Here is a 23,512-nt window from a genome sequence, read left to right on the forward strand (position 1 = left end):
GCGAGATGTTCATCTTCATCAATGACATGTTGAAGGCTCTGGAGAAGATGTCGTAGCTTCTCTGCTCCGGGGAAGTACTGGACGACGAAGGGTACTCTCCACCGTGTCTCGTGTTTGTCTTCTGAGGAGGTCGGTGCGGTTTTTCTCTGTGGCGCGTTGGAACTGTCGATCGATGAGTCGAGCGCCATATCCTGTTCTTATGAGGGCAGCTTTCAGCGTCTGGAGGTGTCTGTTGCGATCCTCCTCATCCACGCAGATCCTGTGTATACGGAGGGCTTGTCCGTAGGGTATGGCTTCTTTAACGTGTTTAGGGTGGAAGCTGGAGAAGTGGAGCATCGTGAGGTTATCCGTGGGCTTGTGGTACAGTGAAGTGCTGAGGTGACCGTCCTTAATGGAGATGCGTGTGTCCAAGAATGCAACCGATTCCGGAGAGTAGTCCATGGTGAGAGCTTCTCCAGCTTCCACCCTAACTCCACTTCACTTCTCCAGCTTCCACCCTAAACTCCACTTCTCCAGCTTCCACCCTAAACACGATAAAGAAGCCATCCCCTACGGACAAGCCCTCCGTATACACAGGATCTGCTCAGATGAGGAGGATCGCAACAGACACCTCCAGACGCTGAAAGATGCCCTCATAAGAACAGGATATGGCGCTCGACTCATCGATCGACAGTTCCGATGCGCCACAGCGAAAAACCGCACTGACCTCCCTCAGAAGACAAACATGGGACACGGTGGAGAGTACCTTTCGTCATCCAGTACTTCGCCGGAGCGGAGAAGCTACGACATCTTCTCCAGAGCCTTCAACATGTCATTGATGAAGATGAACATCTCGCCAAGGCCATCCCCACACCCCCACTTCTTGCCTTCAAACAACCGCACAACCTAAAACAGACCATCATCCGCAGCAAACTACCCAGCCTTCAGGAGAACAGTGACCACAACACCACACAACCCTGCCACAGCAACCTCTGCAAGACGTGCCGGATCATCGACACGGATGCCATCATCTCACGTGAGAACGCCATCCACCAGGTTACACGGTACATACTCTTGCAACTCGGCCAGCATTGTCTACCTGATACGCTGCAGGAAAGGATGCCCCGAGGCATGATATATTGGGGAGACCATGCAAACGCTACGACAACGGGTGAATGAACACCGCTCGACAATCACCAGGCAAGAGTATTCTCTTCCTGTTGGGGAACACTTCAGCGGTCACGGGCATTCGGCCTCTGATCTTCGAATAAGCGTTCTCCAAGGCGGCCTTCACGACAGCGCGGAGTCGCTGAGCAGAGACTGATAGCCAAGTTCCGCACACATGAGGACGTCCTCAACCGGGATCTTGGGTTCATGTCACACTATCTGTAACCCCCATAACGACTTGCCTGGGCTTGCAAAATCTCACTAACTGTCCTGGCTGGAGACAATACACATCTCTTTAACCTGTGCTTAACCCTCTCTCCACTCACATTGTCTGTACCTTTAAGACTTGATTACCTGTAAAGACTCGCAATCCAATCATTATATTGTAAATTGAGTTTGTGTCTTTATATGCCCTGTTTGTGAACAGAACTCCCACTTACCTGACGAAGGGGCAGCGCTCCGAAAGCTAGTGGCTTTTGCTACCAAATAAACCTGTTGGACTTTAACCTGGTGTTGTGAGACTTCTTACTGTGTTTACCCCAGTCCAACGCTGGCATCTCCATATCATGGGCCCTATTTTACCAAAACTTCGCACCCGTTTTCAGGCACGAAATCGCGGTAAATTCGGGCGTTGGGCCTTTAACGCGATCTGCACCCGAATCCGAGCAGATCGCAGCTTTACCGACACCTGATTGTCCGTGTCCGAATCAGGCAGCCCGACGATTTAAATGCATTAGCATGCATTTAAATCAACTTAATGAACCGCGCGCCCAACTCTACCGCCAAATTCCACTTTACCGTCTTCTGGTCCGTTCCGGATCCGCGCTGTAAGCGAGCTGCAGAATAAAAATGTGAAGTGGATTTCTACTCTGCAGAGGAACCTCCGAAGCCCATCCTCCTCGACCATCCTTCGCAGACCCCCCCGGGAGGCAGGCTCCCCTGGCAGACCCCCGGCCCCCCCAGCAGACCCCCCCCCCCCCCCCCCCCCCCCCCGGATCAGACCCCCCTGGTGGCAGGCCCCCCTCGGCAGAGCACACCCCCAACCTACCTCGATCGCTGGTCTCCCTCCACCATCCTTCCGACCTGCAGTCCTTCGAGAGCCTGCAGCACCTTCCTGGCCTTCCGCTGGCGTCCGCTGGAGGAGGGGGGCGGGCTCAGATGGATCTCTGGTTGGGGAGGGGGGGGGAGGGGGGGGAGGGGGGGGGAGGGGGGGGGGGTGGGGGGGATGGTCTTGGGAGAATCTTGCAAACTGAAAATAATGTAGCATCTTCTTTGTGCTGCCTAATTATCTATGGGAAGGTAATTAAACTACAGTGTCCTAGTGAGCAATTAGTGACCTGTATAATTCATTTGTGATCTGTAACTGGATTGTTGATGTCCCTGTAGCCATGAGCCAGGTGCTCAAATGTTCAGAGTCATGTGGTGAACTTGGAAGAATTGTCCCTGTGGTGGAACTTGGTTGGAAATAAGATTCAAGGAGATTACTAAATCTGGGAAATCAACCATAGTGAAAAGAAGTTTGTTTTGGCAACTCTTCTCACATTCCATGGCAGATGTACCCCTACTTATGAATGTGATTTGCATGGGCAACGTTGGGTGCAGCTAATCTGCCTCTGGAGCAGCCTTGGATCCTTTCTTTCATCTTGTTTTCATCTGAACATTGCACAGAATTAGAGGAATTCCCTTTGGAAGATAATGTCAAAATTATAATCGCAAGAAGTAAAAACCTGACAGTCAAAAATTTGGGAAAATGTTTCAAAATATATATCCCCCCCATCCATATTTTGAAATGTGTGTGTGGAGAGAGAGTGTTGCTCTGTGCATGTGGAGAAGGGTCTGTGTGTGCATGTGTGTAGAGAGGATGGGGTGTGTGTGGGGGAAGCTGTGTATGTGTGTGTGGACGGGAGGGTGTGTGTGTGTGGCAGAGGGGACAGGATGTGTGTGTGTGGAGGGGATAGGGAGAGGGGTGTGTATGTGTGTGGGGGGGCTGTGTGTGCATGTGGGGAGAGGATGTTGCTGTGTGTATGTCTGGGGAGAGGCAGGGCTGTGTGTGTGTCGGGGAAGAAGGGTTGTGTTTGGTTATTTTTAAAAAATTAACACGTTTTAACTTGAATTAATGTTCTGCGTTGTTTTACATTTGCTCAGAAATTGCTACTTTTATTAACACCTCAACTTTTGTTGATATTCAGTTTATTGTAGTACAAAATGTTATGTTTCTGCATTTTTCTCATTGGTCTATTTGAGTGAGAAAAAATCTGCAGTGAAAGTCCTGACTGAGGGGTTGTGGGAATGAGTGACAGATCAAGTGGGTGGGGCTGAGTATGAGTTTGCCTCATGTCCAGTCTCCGTTTTCTCACTCATTTTCACCACTACACACCAATACAGATACATACACTGACCCTCCAATACCCCCCCTTCCACCCCCCCCTCCCGCCCCCCTTCCAGAAAGTAAAGTTTCCTTTAAAATAATCATTAGCTGCTTTTCTTTTGCTATGTTCCCTAGTCCCAATGTGTGGGTTTCTAGTTCTGTGTTCCCAGATAGTACATATTTACTTTGGTGTTACTGCCAAAACCGCAGGCAGAACAATTGGGGAAAAAAAATTGTTTTTATTTATTCATTCATCAGAATGTGGACAATGTTGACATTAATGACAAGGTTAGGATTTACTTCCTATTCCTAAATGCCCTTGAGAGATAGTGGTGAGCTGTGGTCTTAAACCACTGCAGTCCATGTGGTGAAGAGCTCCCTCAGTGCTATTGGGTAGGAAGCTCCAAGAATTTGACCAGGCAACACTGCAGGAACAGCAATAAGTCATAATGATGTGTGACTTGCAGGAGGATTGCCACAAAATTACCTCCTGTTCCCATTCCTCTCTCCACATCATTTGATGCCTGCCTTGTTCCAAGTTCTGGATAATATTCTTGAGGTCTAAATAAAGCAGTTTCTGCATAATTATATCTTTCTCCATTAACTGCAATGTTTTGAAGGGACCAGTTGAAGTTTTAAAATAAATGTTTCTGAGATTCAAATACTATGATTATATTATTTTAAAACAGCAAGTTCCACAAAGGAGTTAAACATCCTATCCACATTTGCTTCAAATTGATGCCAGTTGCGAGGGTGTCTCTTGAAAACCCCAACCTTTTTTATTCATTCGTAAGATGCAGGTGTTGCTGGCCAAGTCGTCATTTATTGCTCATCTCTAATTGCAATTAAGAAAGATAAGCTGTTGCAGTACATGTAGTGAAGGTACTCTTGCAACACTGTTAAGTAGGGAAGTCCAGGTTATTGACCAAGCAATAATGAATGTTTTGCAATATATTTTCAAATCTGTACAATGTGTAACTTGAAGGGAAACTTGGAGGCGGTGGCAGTCCCATGTCCTTGCTGTCTTTGTCTTTTTAGATGATAGAGGGTAAGAGCTTGAGAGCAGCTTTTGAAGAAGCCTTGACATTTTGCTACAGTGTATGCTGTGGATGGTGCACGGATGGTGGAAGAGGTGAATGTTCTCGAAGATGATGGTTGGGATAGCGATTAAGTGGGTTGCTTTATCTTGTTCAATGTCAAGCTTCATGATTGTTGGAGCTGCAGTCATTCAAGCAAGTGGAGATTATTCTGTCACATGTCTTGTCAGTGGGTGAAAAGCTGAGGAGTCTGGGGATGAATCACTTGCCACAGAATCTCTCAGATCTGACCTGCTCCTGTATCTGCAGTATTTATTTGACTGGTCAATGGTGACCCGCAGGATGTTATTGGTAGGGGTTTCAGTAGTAAGAGTAATGCCATTGAGTATGGGCAGCACGGTAGCACAGTGGTGTGGGTGGCACGGTAGCACAGTGGTTAGCACTGCTGCTTCACAGCTCCAGGGACCTGGGTTCGATTCCCGGCTTAGGTCACTGTCTGTGTGGAGTTTGCACATTCTCCTCGTGTCTGCGTGGGTTTCCTCCGGGTGCTCCGGTTTCCTCCCACAGTCCAAAGATGTGCGGGTTAGGTTGATTGACCATGCTAAAAATTGCCCCTTAGAGTCCTGAGATATGTAGGTTGGAGGGATTAGTGGGTAAATATGTCGGGATATGGGGGTAGGGCCTGGGTGGGATTGTGGTCGGTGCAGACTCGATGGGCCGAATGGCCTCTTTCTGTACTGTAGGGTTTCTATGATTTCTAGTATCAAAGTGAGGTGGTTAGATTCTCCCTTGTTGGAGATAGCACCTGAGTGCCACAGATGTTGCTTCTCATTAATCAGTCCAAGCCTGGATGTGTTGTCTAGATCATGCAGCATTTCAGCAGACTGCTTTATTATTCAACAAACTGCAAATGGAATTGGACGCTCTACAATCATTACGAGATATCCCATTTCTGACCTAATGATGGAGGACGGGTAGCAACTGAAGATGTTTGTGCCTAGGATGCTGCCCTGAGAGAACTTCAGCGTGTTTGCGGTCAAGACGACTGGCCATCAACAACCACAAAATCCTTCCTTTATGCTTGACATGACTTCAACCAATAACAAGTTTTCTTCCTGACCTCCATTGACTTCAATTTTATTCTGGTTCCAGATGTCCCACTCAGTCAAATGTTGCCTCAATGTTAAGTGTCGTCACTCTCACGTCACCTCTAGAGTTCAGCTTGTTTTATGTATGGACAAAGGCTGTAATGAGATCCAGAATCAATTGGCACTGGTAGAACTAGAACTGGACATTGGTGAGTAGATTATTGGTAAGTGCTGCTTGACAGCACTGTAGACAACACCTTTCAGCACTTTGTTGTTGCTTGAGAGTAGACTGATAAGGCAGTATAATTGGCTGGATTGGATTTGTCCTGCTTTCTGGGAAGAGTGTTGTAGCTGTACTGGAACAGCTTGGCTAGGGGTACAGTGTGGTCTGGAACTCAAACCTTCACTATATCTTGAATGTTGTCAGTCCAATGTGTTCAGCTATTTCTCGATCATGTGGAATGAATCGTATTGGCTAAAGAGTGGCAGCTGTGATGGTGGTGACCTCAGAAGGAGGCTGAGATGAATCAGCCACACAACACTTCTGGCTAAATGCTTCAGCCTTGTCTTTTGCACTCACATGCTGGGTTCCACCATCATTGAGGATGGGAATATTCAAGGAGCCGCCGCCTCCTCCTCCTCCCATTGGTTGTTTTAAGTGTTCGTGATCACTCACAATTTATTATGACAGGACTGCAGAGCTTTGATCTCATCCATTAGTTGTGGGATCGCATTACTCTCTATTACATGCTGCTTCCACCATTCAGCATACATGTACTCCTTAACTGTAGCTTCACCAGTTTGGTATCTTGTATTTAGGTACTCCAGATGCTGCTCCTGGCCTTCTCTTCCCGACTCATTGAAACAAGATTGGTCATCTACTTTGATTGTAATTGTTGAATGGGAAATTTGTTAAACATTTAGTTTAAATTACAATCCATTACAAGTCGCTGTAGTTGATTGTCCACAGTGCTTTATGAATGCTCAGTTTTGATCTGTTCAGAATCAATCTGTTCAGCTCGGCAGTAGTGCCACACAGCACGACAGATGGTGTCCTCAGCCACAACTTGTGTAGTATCATGTACATTCATAAATCTCTACAATCTTGTCACATCGTGTGAATGTTGGTGATTATTAACTAATGGGAGGGGGAGGCTCCATGAACATTCCCAACCTGAATATACAGAGGATACTTTGTCCGCACAAAGACTGTGCCATTGTCACTCCTACCCATACTGTCATGGAAAGGTTAATCTACAGCAGGTAGCTAGGTGAAGATGAGGCCATGTAGATTTATTGCTTAGGTTGACTTTATCAACATTCGCTGAAAGATTAGTTTGGCAACTACGATGATGGGCACTGAGGTCCCCCACCTCAGTACATTCTGTGCCTTGCTAATTTTCAATACTACTTCAAGTGGTACACAACATGGAGAAGCACTGCTTCATCAATTGAGAGAACACAGTAGGTTGTGATCAGCATGAGGCTTCTTTGCACATGTTTGACTTGATTTTATGAATCTACATAGTGTCCGGAGTTGATGCTGAGGACTCCAGGGCCACTCCCTCCTGACTGTATTGTGCTGTTGCTTCTGGAGAGTCTGTTCTGCAGGCGGTACAGGACATACTCAGGGATAGTGTTGGGAGAGTCTGGAATGTTAATTCAGTGGTGGACAGGTCTGTCAACATGCAGCATGCACAACAGGCAAAACTGTGCAGCCATATTGTCACTAGCCAGTCAATAGCCTTTGATTAGTCAGTAGCTCTCAGTAGGTGGTACCCCCTGCTCCTGGAGACTTTTTTTCCCAGGGGTAGGCCTGCCATTTGCCTCGCCACTGCCTGGCATGTGGTTTGGCTGACCTTCCTGCAAAGAAGCACCACAGACTTCACGGACTCCCCTGCTGGCACCTCCCCCCCCCCCCCCCCCCCAAAGTAATGCCTTTTGTTACAGCTTCAAGTTCTGCAAATGATGCAGACCTTTTGTTTTTAATGTAAATTAATATGGTTTGTTCCTTCTAATTCAAGACTATTTCCAAGTAAGAAAAGTTTTTCATGCCAGATTTGAAAAGATGAACAGAAACATTGAAAGAACTTTCGAGAAGAATTAGTTGACTTGCACTGGAGCATATCCAAGGAGCCAACCACATCAGCAAGTTGAACAACAATGCTCACTCTTCGGGCAGCCAAAACTGGGAGCAAGCTGTCCCTGACGCACTGGTAATTCCACTGCTTCAGTGTTGAGAAGAGAGTTACAAACTTACCAGAGGCAGTTTAGGCACTATTTTTTTTAAAATTGTACTGTTGGAGAATGAGATCTATTTGGCATAATGCTGTGCTCCTTGCTGTTTGATGTGCTGGCCAGTCTATGGATTATTTTAATTTTCATCATGTCTGATTCAGAATTTTGGAACAGATTCTGTGAGCTAAATATCTGAATTTGAAGCTGATTCAAATTAAACAAAGATCAATCCCTGAGACGAATTGGTGTTGCAACCATTTGACTCGGAGGCAGGGGTGCCATAATTGACATTGAATGTCTCTACATAAGCACCATGGGCTCTTAGCTTTTTGTGCAGTACCTTATCGAACACTTGTAGAAATACATCCACTGGCTCCCTTTTATTTATGCTGCTTGTTACCACTTCAAAGAATTCTAATAAATTTGTCAGGCATGATTTTCTCTTCATGAAACCATGCTGACTCTGCTTGATTATCTTATGTATTTCTAAATGCGCTGATATAACATCCTTTATAATGGACTCTAAATATTTTCCCAATGTCAGATGTTAAGCTAATTGGCCTTTTTTTTTGTCCCCCTCACCTTTTGAATAAGGACAGTTTTCCAATCCTCTGGGACTTCTCCAGAATTTAAGAATCATTCGAAGATTACTTTCAGTGCATCCACCATATCTGCAGCTACTTCCTTTAATAGCTTAGGATGCAACCCATCAGGTTAAGGAGACATTTCAGTCCAGGGGACTTATCGGCCTTTAGTCCCGTTAGTTTCCCTAGTACATTTTCTCCAGTGGTTGTTATTGTATTTATTTATTCTTCTCCCACCCCCCTCCTTTTCCCCCTGATTACTTAGTATTTTTGGAATGTTATTCGTATTTTCTACCATGAAGACTGATACAAAGTACTTGCGTAACTCCTTTATCATTCCCTGATTCCCCATTATTATTTCTCCAGTCTTGGGCACGATTCAAAAGCATGGTGATATAGTGCTTAGCACTGCTGCCCATAGCGGCAGGGACTCAGGTTCAATTTCTGGCCTTGGTGACTTTGTGGAGTTTGCATTTTCTCTCCATATCTGCATGGGTTTCCTCCGGGTGCTTCGATTTTCTCCCACAGTCCAAAGATGTACAGGTTAGTTGGATTGGCCATGCTCAATTGCTCCTTGCTGTCCCAAGATGCGTGGGTTGGATGCATTGGCCATGGCAAATGTAGGGGAGAGAGCCTGGGTGTGGTACTGTGTCAGGGAGTCGGTGCAGACTTGATAGGCAGAATGGCCTCCTACTGCGCTTCTACGATTCATTCTCTAAGGGGCCTATGTTCTCCTTTTACTGTCTTTAAAGAAGCTCTTACTGTCCATTTTTATATTATTTTCTAATTTACCCTCATAGTTTATCTTCTCCCTCTTTATTATTTTTGGTCATCTTTTGTTGTTTTTAAAATGTTCCCCTCTCCTCTGACTTACCACTAATCTTTGCCACATTTTGTTTCCTCTTTAAGTTTAATATTATCTTCCTTGGTTAACCATGGTTGATGTATCCCCTTCCTAAAATTCTTCTTCCTCACTGGGATATATCTTTGTTGTGAGTCATGAACAATTTTCATAAATGCCTGCCATTGCTGATTCACTGTCTTTTCTGCTAAACTCCTTTCCCAGCCAACTCGGCCCTTTGTAATTGCCTTTATTTAAGTTGAGCACAGTTGTTATTCAGCCACATTTCTCGCACTCAAATGGAATGAAAAATTCTAACGTATAATGGTCACTGTTTCAGATGGGATCCTTTATTCTGAAATTGTTTATTAATCCACAACGTATTGTTCTAGGATAGGGTTTCCAAATCTTTTCGAACCAGGGAACCCCACACATTCTCGAAGTGTAACACTCCTTTTTTGCTGTGAAATGAGTGCAGACACAGAAATCAAATGTAAACAAGACTTTTCTAGCTATAATTTATGCATATATTAGGAATTAGGAAGAGGCACACCGGCCAGCCACATGGACCCCTCAATTCCTGGTCAAGTCACCCTCTGTGGCCCCTTAACATTAACTATTACTCACTTTGGAAGTGGGTAATCTAAAATGTTTTCTTATTGAAAAAAAATTTAAGTCTTACCTTTTGTCATTTTTAATGGTAGGACTGATGCTGGAAAGCTGATAGTCATATTGGATACATATACCTATCTCTCCCTCACACACATACATACACACACATGTCTCTCTCTCTCTCACACATGCACACGTGTCCCTTTCCCACACACTTGTCTCTTTCATTCTCTCTCTCTCTCTCTCTCTCTCTCTCACACACACACACACACACACAGTTTTTAATTTTACAAATATACTTGTCTTCCCACAGACCCCCTGGGAGGTTCCCACAGACCCCTGGGTTTTGCGTACCTTAGTTTGGGAGCTATCCCGCATACAATCTATGAATTCTTCCTCATGACTAGATTCATAGAAAGAAGTCTCACAACACCAGGTTAAAGATTCATAGAGTCATAGAATCCTACAGTGCAGAAGGAGGCTATTCGGCCCATTGAGTCTGCACTGACCACAATCCCACCCAGGCCCTATCCCCATAACCCCGTGCATTTACCCAAGCTAATCTCCCTGACACTAAGGGGCAATTTAACATAGCCAATCCATCTAACCCGCACATCTTTGGACTACCTATGCCAAGTTGACTTTCCCAATCTACTTGAAGATTAAAGTCACCGTGATTAATGTACTGGCTTTTTTACATGCCCTCATTACCTCCTGATGTATTATCCATCCTACAGTAAGCTACTGTTAGGGGGCCTATAGACTACTTTCATCAGTGACTACTTCCCCTTGTTATTTCTTACCTCCCCCCGTATGAATTCTTCTACATCTTCCAATCCAAGATAATTTCGTACTCTTGTATTAACAAGTCTACCCCACCATCCTTTCTTTCTTGTCTATTCTTATGAAAAATCACATACCTCTGAATATTTAGTTCCCAGCTCTGATCTCCTTGTAGCCACGCATCTGTAATGGCGATAAGATCATGCCCATTAACTTGAATTTGTGCTGTTAATTCATTCATTTTATATTGAATACTACACATGTGTAAATAAAGAGCCATTAAAGTTGTCTCTCTCTCTCTCTCTCTCTCCGCCCCCCCCCCCCCCCCCAAACACACACACACAAACCTATTTGCTGCCGTTTTACATTTGTACACACTGTCCCTTCCTGTCAGACTTTGGGTATCATTACCTAAATAGCTACCTTGCAATGCTGCCATATCCTTTCTGCTTTGTAAGCCCACATATCCCCTCTCCAGAATCCCCACCCCCATTTAATTTAAAGACCTCTCTACTTTCCTAGTTATGCAATTAGCAAAAGCACTGGTCCCAGCATGGTTCAGATGCAGGCCATCCCAATGGTATAGCTCCCACTTTCACCAATACTGATGCCAGTGCCCCATTAACCGAAACCCAAATCTCCCACGCCAATCTTTGAGCGTGTATTCATTGCTCTAATTTTATGCACCCTATGCCACTTTGCACAGGCTCAGGTAATAATCCATAGATTACAACCTTAAGGTTCTGTTGAACCTATCTCTTCAAACTCTAAATGTAGAACCTCTTGCCTTATTCTACCTCTGTCGTTGGTACCTACATGGACCATGACAATGGGATCTTCTCTCTCCCACTGCAAGTTCCTCTCTAACCCAGAGCAGATGCCCTGAATCCTGGCACCAGGCAGGCAACACAGCTGTTGAACTCTGGCTCTTTGCTGCAGAGAACAGTGTCAATCCCCCCTCACTATACTTTCCTATTACCACTACATTCTTATGTGCTCCATCCACGTGAATGGCTTCCTGTGCCACAATGTCATGGCCAGTTAGCTCAGCCACCTGTAACCTCCACTCTCATACAAACAAGCTGAATGAACTTCAAACCTGTTGGTTAATTTAAACAGAAGCCACTAGTTTTAAATACATAGGTGGAAACAATACAGTGTGATTGTACATGGTGCAAATCACATTTCATGCGGGATATGAAATCGCATTTCATGAGGGATGCTGTAAATATGGATTTTAAGAAAGTGTTTGATGAAGTATCACATTAAAGCTGATTAACAAAGTTTAGGTTCATGGAATAGGAGGGTCAATGTCAGCTTGGATAAAATATTGGCTTAAGGACAGAAAACCATAATAATAAATAGCTGTTTTTCAGACTGGAGGATGGCTAGGCGGTGATGTTCCACAAGATTCAGTGCTAAGACCGCTGCTTTTATTGATGTCTATAAATTACTTGGGCATTGCAATATAGAGTGAAATTTAAATTTTACAGATGCTACCCAAACTTGGAGATGTGGCTAACAATTAAGAAAAGTAAGAGCCTTTAGGATCCTGAAGGCTATTGGCACGGTGGAAGCTGAGCGGCTGTTTCATTTTATCAGAAAATCTGGAACTAGGGGAGTGTTTCCTTCATGCCCAACAGGCTTACCTGCTTCCCTTCCTGTGATTGGCTGATCAGCCCACCTCACTTTCCATGATCTCCTTTTGATTCTCCTTCCTTTGCATGCTTTTCCCATCGCCTTAACCACAATGTTTTCCCCTTCTTCCCCCCCCCCCTCAATCTTTTAGTTCGGCCCCTACCTGCGATCAGTCCGTCACATCTTCCCTTCTATCTGCTCCCAGGCTGCGGTCTTGTATCTCAAGCTCTCTCAGCCAGTGTTGTTTGGGGAAATGGGCGAAAAAATGCAAAAGCCCATCCTCCTGTTAATTTCAGCAGGATATCTGGGAAGTCCCTACTTCTAGGTTTCGTGTCCAGAAGCCTGCCTCCCAGTAAAATATCCGACTCTGTGGCTTTTCTAATTCTTAATAGTGTTATTTGATTTTTTTTTATTGTAACAGCCTTTTGTAACTTGGAGCACCTTATCACCTATAGCAAAAGGTCAAAAACATTTTATTTTCTTGTAATTTTATAAGTTAATAACAGAAATGGTATTTTATTTTATTGCATTTTGATTAAAACATAGCCAAACAGTTGCTCTGCAGTACAGGACTTGAATATTGCTGAAAAGAAAGATATATTGTTGATGTTTTTGCCTTGCACTCATTAGGACAAATGCATGATGAAAAATTTCAAACAATCACATCAATTTATACTACAGGAATAAGGAATGTTGATTTGTGATCTAATTATTATCACACTGCTGTTTTTAGAACTTGCTGCAGGAAAATTGACCACTCCATTACAACAATGACTAATTTCAAAAGTACTTTTTTGGCTTCAAAGCGCTTTGAGGTGTCTGACAGTCCTGAAAAATGTTACATAAATGAAAGTTTTTTTTTGTGAGAGATAGGTTTCTTGTTATGGATCATTATCTTTCAGTCCTTGCTGAAAGTGTGAGCACATTTCTTTGTTCTTTAACATTCAAAAGGGAGTGTTCCCTCCATGACATTCTAGTCCACTTCTTAACCAGCACCTGGTGTCCTTCTGTCCTTAGCTTCCCACATTGCAAGTTATTACACATTCGTAGAATTTTACAACACAAAAAGAGGCACATCGACCCAAAATATCTACATTGACCAGCAAGCATCTATCTAGTCTAATCCCATTATTCAGCACTTGTCCGTAGCCTTGTATATTATGGCTGCTATAACCATTCATACACATCCTCTGGACACATCTTTTGTTTCTCCACCTTCTCTCATTATTAACTATTTTTGCTTATCAGTTTTGTCATTTAATTATTTTGATTAATGAGACTTTTGTAAAAAAAAGAAGAATCACTATTCAGAGTACCTTTTGGGTTTTACGGACAGGATAATACACAGTCTGTGACACAAAAATGCACGTACTATAAAATGTATTATTAAATTCTCAAACTATAATTCAGGGTCACTACTTATGTGAATTATTTGTCAATTAAAGTGCAACAGATTTTATTTTGCACTGTTCAATAGTGATTTCTAGGTTTGCAATTTTCTGGTGAAATTAATGGGTGCATACCTAACATATATATATATATATATATATATATAATATTGATTTGTCTACTAGATTTATCTAGATGTTAATCTGTTTATTTTAAATGGGTTAATATCTATGCTAACAGTTTGGATAAAGAAATATAATTTGAACCCCAATATTGTCAACAGTGACTTTTAGGCAGCGTTTGCTGGATGTGTGCATGATACTGGAAGAATTCTAAGATTAATCTCTCTCCTTGTAATTCATTGCCTGCCCTTCATCCAATCACAGAACTGTTTTTTTTTCTAGTCCCCTTTACCTGACGCTGTTCCGTTTAATATCTGACCATTCTAGTTCTGATGATAGATGGTCAGCCTGAAAAGCTTTTCTTGCTCCAGATGCTGCCTAACCTGCTAAATGTTTCCAGCATTTCAGTTGTTACTTCTGTTTTGTGTGATTACCTGGTTGTGAGTTTGATCAGTTCTTACTACATTTCAATAAGTGAAGATAAACGTGCCATAAAGTCAGCTATAACTGCACAATTTATAACCTGATAGTCATACCTTTTTTTCGAAAAGACGTATCAATCACTTTTGTAAGAAACTTTTATTGGAATAGTTTAATAAACCTTTCTTTTAGCAATGGTACCTTAAAAACCAATTTCTACCACAGTGTACTGTACTCCACAATGGACTATATATTTTTCATATCCACAATAAAATTCACTGACTACCTTCTTTAAATATATGTAGTCATATCCAGATGATATAAACAGAACTTCTAACAACAATGTACAATGTTTTACAGTTCATTGTTCTAGTGGACTAAATGCTTCTAATTAGTCATATATAAGTAACGAAGTGTACTGTACAATGCCTGCAGGCTAATACCTTGGCACTTATATTGATGACACTTCCATAGAAGATCAGTAATTGACCAGGCTGATGTTTGGGTTTCTCAGGATGATGTGCTTTTTTCATAATACAAACAATACTATAATACAAAGGCAATATTTTTGTGAATTATTTGTCAAATACAGAGCAATTTGCATAATTAACTTGATTTTATAGATTTGAGTAGCTTGCAAACCTAGAAATTACTATTAGTGATATTAGTGGGTGAATGTTTAACACACTTGTCTACTGTTTCATGCAGGTGTTAACTGTTTTTAAATGGGTTAATTCCAATGCTGAGATAGCAACAAATCTGACAGATGGCTAACAGATCTAACAGGCGGCACAGTGGTTAGCACTGCAGCCTCACAGCGCCAGGAACACGGGTTCACTTCCCGGCTTGTGTCACTGTCTGTGTGGAGTTTGCACATTCTCCCCGCGTCTGCGTGGGTTTCCTCCGGGTGCTCCGGTTTCCTCCCACACTCCAAAGATGTGCGGGTTAGGTGGATTGGCCATGATAAATTGACCCTAGTGTCAGGGGGATAAGCAGGGTAAATATGTGGGGTTACAGGAATAGGGCTTGGGTGTGGTTGTGGTCGGTGCAGACTCGATGGGTCGAATGGCCGCCTTCTGCACTGTAGGAATTCTATAATTCTATAAAATTCTATAAAGATGAATCTGCAAAGATGGCAGACAATGGACAAAATTTTCTCAAATTTGTCAGACCCTGAAAACTGGAATGTTGCTCTCCAAAAACACAGCCGAGTTTTCAAACATGACTTTTTGACTCTTAGTGCACAGAAAATCTGGGGGAGTGGTTTACATCACCACTCTGGTGGGGTGGAGCATGATAGAGTTGGCAACGCTAGCTCCACTGAGATTACCCCCCCCCCCCCCAACCACAAACACCACCACAAAGTATCAGGGGCACGCTCCTTCTACCCCACCACCAACACAGAAGTATTGTGGGCACTCTTCCCCCTCCACAGCCATGCCCTCCTGCAGACATCAGGGCCCCCACTCCCCCCCCCCCCCCCCCCCCCAAACATCTAAACTGCATCACATCATTGGGAAGGGGTAGGGTTTGGGTTTATAATGTCATGAGTAGACGCTACAGTGCAAAGCCCTTATTTATATTAAGATGCATGTAACTGCATGGAAGTAGGTTCACTGGGGGCGCAGGATGACAAGACTGAGTCTAATTGGATTACTTTTAAAACAATCATTGCACATGTTCCTAGGATTAAAGGAAGAGCATGTAGTAAAACAAAAACAAATGGGCTAACTGATTGCAATGACCTCCACGGAGGTCCATGGGGAATCACTGATTTATCTCCCTGTGGGGCTCATTGAGCATGAGTTCCCCTGGTAACCTGCCTAGCTAGAACTCATTACCTGAGCCATTTTTAAAAGGCAGGCCTAGGGCTGGCTTTGCCGTACTGCAGCCCCAAGAAGGGATTAGTGTGTGTACACCATGGTAGTGGTTTTATTTTGTATTCTGTAATAATCTATGTTCCTTTCCAATCGGGCTTTCTAGGTCAATACACTGATCATGCCTGAATTAAATTAGAATTTTTTTTACAAATTTGAAAAGAAAACTATCAAGTGAAGAATGATAGTTATCAAACTCAACCTAGAGCAAAGAAAGCAGTCTTCAAACCTTTAAAAGAATACTAGAGGAGGATAGTGGTAGTAAGAGTATTTCAAGTTATATTAGGGATCAATAGATAATTAAGGACAGGAATCGGGCCTGGGTGAGATTGTGATCGGTACAGACTCGATGGGCCAAATGGCCCTTCTGTACTTTAGGGATTTTATGATTCTACGACAGCATTGAAGAATTCCACAGAGCAAATTGCCCAAAGGTAGGGGAGTCTAAAACTAGAGGGCATAGGTTTAAGGTGAGAGGGGAGAGATACAATAGGGTCCAGAGGAGCAATTTTTTCATACACAGGGTGGCGAGTGTCTGGAATGAGCTGCCAGATGTAGCAGAGGCAGGTACAATTTTGTCTGTTAAAAAGCATTTAGACAGTTACATGGGTAAGATTGGTATAGAGGAATATGGGCCAAATGCAGGCAATTGGGACTAGTTTAATGGTAAAAACTGGGCGGCATTGGACAAGTTGGGCTGAAGGCCCTGTTTCCATGCTGTAAACTTCAATGACTCTAAATTCAGGTGGAGTCTCAGTATGTGACAGAGATTTCAGTGGATACTTGCCTCACCTCTCCCTACTTATAATACTTTGGGCTCAATTCTATAATTGGATTTTGATTATAGATGTCGATGTAGGCTGGGATTTTGCAGTGGGTGGGATTTCCCATCCCACCACCCAACGATTCAGCTGGCTGCCCTGCAGCCTATTGAGGAGCACTAATAGGCTGGAGGTGGGACTTCCGTCCTTCAGTCAGGAGGAGGACCCACCTGAGAAAGGCATCTCTGTAGTCCAAGCAATGCCAATGGGAATGATGGCCAAGCAGTCCCACAAGTCTGTGCTGGAACCCGCACGACCAGGTAAGCATAGGCTGCCATGGCCAGGATGGTAGAAGAAGCCCCGGGGATGGAGTTTGATTTTGATTTATTATTGCCACGTGTATTGGGATACATTGAAAACTATTCTTTCTTGCGCGCTATACAGACAAAGCATACCATTCATAGAGTACATAGGGGAAAGGGAAGGAGAGGGTGCAGAATATAATGTTACAGTCATAGCTAGGGTGTAGAGAAAGATCAACTTAATATAAGGTAGGTCCGTTCAAAAGTCTGATGGCAGCTGAGTCGGTTGCTACATGATCTCAGACTTTTGTCTCTTTTTCCCAACGGAAGAAGGTGGAAGAGAAGAGAGTATGTCTGGGGTGCGTGGGGTCCTTGATTATAGAGTTGAGGGGAGAGCGGGGAAATGCAGCATCTTGGGGGTTGGGGGGGGGGCTCTCCCATCTGGAAAGGGAGGCAAATGGAGGCATCACCAAACCCTCCTTTCTTGCCTGAGGCCCAAGCAAGATAATCTGACTTTTCTCTCTCCCTCCACCCCTCCCCCCCCCCCTCTCTCTCTCTCGCTACAACCAGTCACTTCCCAGACCTCACTTGCTTCCCATAAAATTACAGACAAGTCATGGGCAAGTGGGAGGGCAATGAGAAGTCCACTTGGGAAATATGACTGGCTCCCTGACCTGCAAAGCCACTACAGGAAATCATTAGATTCAGCCCATAGTTCTTGCTCGAATTAGTGCATTTAAAATGGACTGGACTGTTGACTTTGGTGCACTCACTAAGGTGCCTAAAGTAACAGTTCTGAACACCTCAATTACATAGCTAATCACTGATGCAATCTGGAAGTCATCGCATGAACAAGAGAAAAGTACTAATAAATAGGAAATAAATCAGAAGTGGGAAATCATAAGCCCTGTTGTAGGCAGTTTGCCAGAAGTGATAATTGCAGATGCACACGACAATTAATCTTGAATGAGAATTGATTATTAAGATTTCCCAGCATGACCCTTGACATTGGGTAGGTAGACTTTCAGAAGTTCCTTTGCAAAATGCCAAACGAGAGGTTGCTAAGCAAAGTTGAATCTTGTGGAATTGATGGTCATATTCTGGTTTAGAGAAATAACAAGGTAAATGCAGGTAACTCCAAATGTATAAACTGTGCACGTTTGCATAAGGGTTCTGAGTGGAATTAGGACATGAATTTTATAGTTCATGATTCATTGACCATGTTCTTTACCAATCCCACTAAGCTATTGAGAAAACAAACCGAGTTTGATATATTGTCAAGTCAACTAAATATGACGCAAGAAACACTATCCTTTCTTCGAATAAGCACTTATCCAGGCCGCATCTTAAATACTGTGTCTGTTTGTAATCCCCTTTTATAGTGATGGTATATGAAGGCGCTGATATATAGAGTAAGGGCCACTGGATTGATGATTAATTTCGAGGCCTTTGGTTGCCATGACAGACATGTTGAAGTTTTGTTTACTTTGGATAAAATGTAAACTTCAAGGATATGTAACTGATGTCTTCAGAATAATGAAGAAGTATAGGCTATTGATCTAGATAAGCACGGGGCGGCACAGTGGTTAGCACTGCTGCCCCACAGCGCTAGGGACGCAGGTTCGATTCCTGGCCTGGGTTACTGTCCATGCAGAGTCTGCACATTCTCTCCCGTGTCTGCATGGGTTTCCTCGCACAATCCTAAAGACGTGCTGGTTGGGTGCATCGGCCATGCTAAATCCTCCCTCGGTGTACCGAACAGGCGCCGAAGTGTGGGGTCTAGAGGATTTTCACAGCAACTTCATTGCAGTGCTAATGTAAGCCTACTTGTGACACTAATAAAAAATAAATAAAAATAATAAAGCTTGAGAGCTTCAGAGAACATGACTATAAGTGACAAAAGCATAGAAATAAACCACATGCTTGGTGGTACTTTTTGCTGAGAGTCATTGGATTCTGGAATAAGTTGCCGGCAGAGTTGATGAGAACAGATTCACTTCAAACATTTAAATAGGGGCCCAAAAAGTCCCTGAGAGCAGAAAATCTCTCTGCTGATAGAGGCAGATGGGGGTCATTGGGATTATATCAGACAGTCACTATGATTTCCTGGAGTTTGCTAGATTTCCATTAGAGGTTGTAGAGGAATTTCCACACAGATAGGATAGGCAGGATGGACCAGCTGATTTTTACTGTCCATTTTTGCATTTCCTTAACTGAGGTTCTGAAATTTAATTAAAGAAGTTTTGATTGAAGCTTGGTTTTAGTCTAGTTGTCAACATTGACCAAAAAATTCCCTGCCTATTAAATTTAAAACGCTACACAAGATTACATTCTAAATTCTTCTAGCTAGGCTAGTAATAATTTAATTAAACCTGGAACATTAGTCGTGAATTAACTACTACTTTCCAGAGGCCAAAATAGGGTCCTGGTATAAAGCATTGGCTGTTTATGTGCCCACATTTCCCTCCCATCAACCTCCCTGTTATGTTTTTATAAAAAGACGACCAGATGAGGCAGTGGAGGCTTTGTTCAAGAACAAGAGAACTTTGTCCAACTCTTTGGCTCAATCATAAAATGATGCATGCTTCCTTCAAATAGCCAAATTTCTATGAAATGCTTGAGCTGTCATCCCACAGTGTAGCACCAACCCACTCAAGAATGTACTGCAGAAGAGGAAAAAATTACAATTTCTGATGATTATCAAATATTCTCACGATCATTTAAAGGCATAATTTATTTATTTTGGTCTAGTTGCCATGATTGACAAAATAACTTCCCTGCCTATTAAATTTAAAATGCTGTACAAGATTAGATTCTAAATTCTTCTAGCTAGGCTGGTAATTTAATTAAACCTGGAACATTAGTTGTGAATTCACTACTACTTTCCAGAGGCCAAAATAGGGTCCTGGTATAAAGCATTGTCTGTTCATGTGCCCACATTTCCCTCTCATCAATCAAAGAAAGGCTTCTTAAGTATCTGTTTGTGAAAACCCGTGGCAAGTATCTGAAATTGTGCAAAACAGCAACAGAAAACAGTTGGAATTTATATGACTTATCTTCAGTAATATCTTTAATAGCATGTTAATTCTTAAAGATACTGCAGTGTAGATCTAATTTCTACTTCTGAAATTTCCCAAACTAGCCCACTGTGGATATATAATTATTTAGCACAGCCAACATGCTCATTATTGATTACCAAATGTATTTCATTCTTGAGGAAAACCTTGAACTCCCATGGGATTTTTATCATTAGAATTATCAAGTTCTTCCTTCCAATGAAACAAATGTCTGTATTCTACACTAATCTCTATCGCTGCTGGCCACAACATCAGCTATTTGACCAAATCAAATTAAACCAAATCAAATTAACCCTTAATTATAGACAGTGATACAGTAAAGATTTCAAGAAAGCTGAACATTATCAAACAAAGTCACATTTTGAAGAGGCATAACTGTTCACAAAAGGCTCTCCAAGTTTTTTTTTGGCCTCTATGGCACAGTCTCTGTTTAATTTGCTGGCTGAATTCAGTTCTGCTGTTCAGCAGATTCTGGGAAAGCAGTATCTGAAAGCTGTCTCTGCTGTTAAAGTTGGCTCCCTCATCATGCCAATAAAAGGTTTTGCTCAAAAACTTTCTCAAAACCTGTTTCATTTCTAACTTCCCCAGTTCTGACTGTAAGTCACACATTTTAATGCGGCTTTTCTATTTATCTCCACGTTTTTAGTTGGTGTTCTGGTCTACGGGAACTGGCTCAGAAAATAACAACCTGCATTCATATAGCACCTTTAATGTAATAAAATGTGTCACAGATGCCAGCACCTTAGAATCTGCATTAAACAATTACCAGTATAAAAACATGAATATAAAACATTTTCTTCAAATAGAATTTAAAAAAGATCTGAATGCGATCCAGCATTCTGGGGTGACTAAATGGTATTGTGGTTTAGACTGATGTTTTAATACCTCTGGTTCCTAAATCCAGCTCAGGCCATAAGGGAAAGGATACTTTGGCTGTTGTAAGGGAGAAATGGATTTAAGCATTCTCAATAAAAATCCATAAATCTGCAGCACTAAAACACCCTTAATTTGAAAGTATGGGTGTGAGTAAAATTGCCTTGAATAAAATGTTCCCCTCGCACCTGTTCGCTGTGATGTGCACATCTTAAAGGGAACATTGCTTGTGCGCAATCTGTTCGTTTGAAGTGCAGCACATTTCTTAATGCAGCTGGCTGCACACCCTTGCAACTTAAGAGGGAGCATTGCTCACACAGCAATGCTTTATCTGTGTAGCCTGCACCTCTGGCCACTTTGTCATAGCTTTTGCAGTATTGCTGAAAGAAAAGGGTGCACACGGTGGCACCACTACACTGAAAGGCTTTGAATCAACACTATCCTGTTGGCACACATCCCAACCACCTGATGTGCACGGGGATTCCAAATTTGGCCAACACGTGCAGGCAACTTTTTCATTGTTCACTCAGCAAAGCACAAACACGAAGCTGCAAGATGGACCCTGTTAATACAATAGGGTGACGATTATTTAAAGGGCCAGACGCCCGCATTGCAGGTAAGGTAATTTTTGCAAACCTTTTTTGCTTACAAAGTGTCTGAAGTGCTCTGGGTGTTTTTGCAGATAAGTGTGATGTGCTGGATTTTCCTGAGGGTGTGACTAACCTTCACAGGGGTGGGGACAGCAGAGGAGTAGATGATCTGTCCACACAGAGGCAGCAGCAATGGTAGTGCCTCAGGGTCTGCAGGATGATCGAGGAAAAGCTGCAGTGAGGTTCAGCATTAACCTCACTGTTAATGAGTGAGATCCTCAACTGAGTCTTCTGCACCAAAACTCATCTTGACCTGTTCCTCTGATGCACTGGCAAACAAATCATTCTTTACCCCCAGCCTACCTTGGGGGCCACTCGTTCTCCATACTGATCTCAACTTTATGCTTATCTTCAGGGTGCCAGTACCTGAACAGGTGACTGTGAGTTACAGATCAAGAGACGGGCACGGTGTGAAGCACGTGGGGATGGGTGGGAAGCAAGAGATCCATGGTCACACCATCAGCAGCTTGCTCATTGTGCCAGATTTCAGGATGATGGTGAACTGGGAGTTGAGAAGGGGCATAAGGGAAGAAGGTGCCATCATCTTCATTGACTTTGGATGTTGCAGGCTCTGTCGTAGCTGGCCCCTGATGCAGACAGTCATCTCCTCCACAGAACTCAGGAGAACCTTACAGAACTGAGTTCACCAAGTTTGCATGCTATCCACTTCGATCTATATGGGCTGGTCACAAATTGTGATCCCAGTGCCCAAAAAATTGGGCTATCCAATTTCTACAATCTGAAAATTGTTCTTTCCTCACAAAATGGTAATTATGGGAAATGACATTAAGTTGAGATTGAAGTGCATTGTTGAAGTAATTCAGTGATAACTTTACCGTATACATCGATTGGAAATGCTGAAGGATTTTGAAAAGATTATTGGGAAAAGACTATTCCAACCTGTTGGTGCTTTGGTAGCTCAGCAACATAAATTTAAGATCATCACCAAATAAATGAAAAGAGCATTTTTACATGCAGAGAACTATTGAAACGTGGAATGCCTTAGCAGAAATATTAGTGGAAGCAGAATCCACAATAGTTTATAAAAGTAAAACAAAAATGTAAGAGAGTATGGAGAAAAAGAAGGGGAAATGAGAGGAAATGGCTAGCTTTTCAAATTGCCAATATCAGTAATGAGTTTAATAGCTTCTTACGTGCTGTAAAATTGTATCATAGAATCCCTACAGTGCAGAAGGAGGCCAGTTGGCCCATCAAGTCTGCATGGACAATAATCCCACCCAGGCCCTATCCCTGTAACCGTACATATTTACCTTGCTAGCCCCCGGCACTAAGGGTTAATTTAGCATAGCCAATCAACCTAACACGCACTTCTTTGGACTCTGGGAGGAAACCGGAACCCTCAGGAAACCCACACAGATATGGGGAGAACGTGCAAACTCCACACAGACAGTATCCCGAGGCCAGAGTTGAACCCGGATCCCTGGCACTGTGAGGCAGCAGTGCTAACCACTATTGTCACCATGCCGCCCATATGATTCTGTATAATCTGGTATACTTGATTTTGAATTGATTACAGATGCTCGATGAGAACATAATGTTCTATTTCCCAGCACTGATACACAAATTAAATCCCAAACCTAACACTACATGCAGTGTATTAGAGATGCTGTTCCCTTAGGCCAGAATTACAAAAATAGTTCATAATTTAATAAATACAGGTTAAATCTGGCAACTATTCTGACTGC

At 42.9% G+C, this 23,512-nt stretch overlaps 1 protein-coding gene across 1 annotated transcript in view; it reads left to right on the top strand.

Moving 5' to 3' along the window:
* Positions 1-23,512, top strand: part of swt1 (SWT1 RNA endoribonuclease homolog) — a 130,700-nt gene that overhangs the window by 95,009 nt on the left and 12,179 nt on the right. The gene's annotated exons all lie outside the window — the stretch shown is intronic.

This window comes from Mustelus asterias, chromosome 8 (genome assembly GCF_964213995.1).
Source record: "Mustelus asterias chromosome 8, sMusAst1.hap1.1, whole genome shotgun sequence".
NCBI lineage: Eukaryota > Metazoa > Chordata > Chondrichthyes > Carcharhiniformes > Triakidae > Mustelus > Mustelus asterias.